The following is a 2455-nucleotide window of genomic DNA, read 5'->3' as shown; positions in this document are numbered from 1 at the left end:
TAAGCCGATTGGTGTCCCTGAATCTCGGTATGAGGGTAGGCTGACAGGAAAAGGCACACTAGGAAGGAAAGCAAAAGTATGTATGGACGGACATTCTTTCTCTCAAGCACACTACACAGTTCTACACAATTCCACCGTGGTGGCTCCGTATATCGTGAGACACAAGAATATTCTACGCTCCGAAAACCCGGGGAAGACTGACTCTTAGATTAAAGGGGAACACGAGAAGACTTTCGGCATTTGGTTGCAGACACATCTCATGAATGACGACACCGTTGGAGATGAGCTGTACTGTTTGGCCAGGCCACCATCTTGGACTATATGTAATTTCCAAGGGTATGAGATAAATGGGAATACATTTTACACGGTTGCCCAAGATAAAAAGAGCACCAACCAAAATAGTGGTGTCCGCTTTGATGCAACAGACGAGAATGGGCACTGTTTGGAAACATATTACGGGTACATAGAGGAGATATGGGAACTTGACTATGGACCTACTTTTAAGATCCCTTTATTTCGGTGCAAATGGGTGAAGCTGACAGGAGGCGGTGTAGTTGTAGACCAAAAGTATGGCATGACAACAGTGGATCTCAACAATCTTGCGTACATGCACGAACCATTTGTCCTAGCCAATGATGTCGCTCAGGTTTTCTATGTGAAGGACATGTCTACATTAATGAGAAAAAGAAATCAGCAAAAGAAGATATCGTCCGATGAGCCAAAACGCCACATAGTTCTTTTAGGGAAAAGAAACATCGTGGGAGTAGATGACAAGACAGACATGTCAGAAGATTATAATAAGTTTCATGAAATTCCGCCCTTCAAAGTGAAAACTGACCCAAGCATCCTACTGAATGATGAAGATTCTCCATGGCTACGACCCAGAAGAAAACAGAAATAATAGATAGGAATATTGGTGCAATAATGTAATAATGTATTAAACCTTTTATGTAATGCATGTATGGAATGTACTAAATTTCATTTTCATAGTATCCATGTAAGAGATGAGTTCTCGTTCGAAACCCTGATACTTCGAGAGAGATTGTCCGTTTTGTACACGAAGTGCATCCAGTTTTTGTCGTAGCCCTCTCAACTTTTTAACACATGCTATGTGGGTGAAATGATGATAGCATGCCAACTTTCAACATTTTCAGAGTTCATTTGTAGTGCTTTTCAATTTCAGGGTGAACTAGCTCAAAAAAATAAGTAAATGCACGAAATATACCAAATGAAGTCAGAAATTTTTGAAATTTTATGATGTGCCTTTCAATGATGCATTTTGCACACACAAAAAGTATGGAGTTCAAATAAGTTCAAAAAAATGAAATCCCTTTGTAAGAGATGAGTTCTCGTTCGAAAGCCTGATACTTCGAGAGAGATTGTCCGTTTTGTACACGAAGTGCATTCAGTTTTTGTCGTAGGCCTCTCAACTTTTTAACACATGCTATGTGGGTGAAATGATGATAGCATGCCAACTTTCAACATTTTCAGAGTTCATTTGTAGTGCTTTTCAATTTCAGGGTCAACTAGCTCAAAAAAAATAAGTAAATGCACGAAATATACCAAATGAAGTCAGAAATTGTTGAAATTTTGTAATGTGCCTTTTAATGGTGCATTTTGCACACACAAAAAGTATGGAGTTCAAATAAGTTCAAAAAAATGAAATCCCTTTGTAAGAGATGTGTTCTCGTTCGAAACTCTGATACTTCGAGAGAGATTGTCCGTTTTGTACACGAAGTGCATCCAATTTTTGTCGTAGCCCTCTCAACTTTTTAACACATGCTATGTGGGTGAAATGATGATAGCATGCCAACTTTCAACATTTTCAGAGTTCATTTGTAGTGCTTTTCAATTTCAGGGTCAACTAGCTCAAAAAAAATAAGTAAATGCACGAAATATACCAAATGAAGTCAGAAATTGTTGAACACACAAAAAGTATGGAGTTCAAAAAACCATATTATGAAATTAAATATTATCATTGGCGATTCATCTCTATTATGAAATTAAATATATCAAAAAACCATTGCAGAACATATGACCAAATTAATACAAGTTCATCATCACATTAAAGCCAAAGAACAATAGTGATCAAATGTTATTATTGCAAAAAATAAATACATAAAGTTCTGTCATAAAACAACATACAACTATGTAAAACATTTAAATGCAACAACAAACGCGATCAAAATCGCAACTAAGGTAACGATTGACCCAACACCATATTGATACCAAGCCTCTTTATCAATGGCATATTTTCTAATATTCCTAATCTTCAAGCGCATTTCATCCATCTTCAAGCGCATTGCATCCATCTTCAACCGCATCGCATCGATCTTCATCTTGCGATCATCGATGACATCGGCGACATGCAACTCGAGTTCCATATTATTATCCTCAATTATTTTCAATTTTTTCTTCAAGTATTTGTTTTCTTTTTCAACCAAATTTAACTTCT

This window comes from Hordeum vulgare, chromosome 3H, assembly GCF_904849725.1.
Source record: "Hordeum vulgare subsp. vulgare chromosome 3H, MorexV3_pseudomolecules_assembly, whole genome shotgun sequence".
Classification (NCBI taxonomy): domain Eukaryota; kingdom Viridiplantae; phylum Streptophyta; class Magnoliopsida; order Poales; family Poaceae; genus Hordeum; species Hordeum vulgare.
This window is presented reverse-complemented; position numbering follows the sequence as displayed.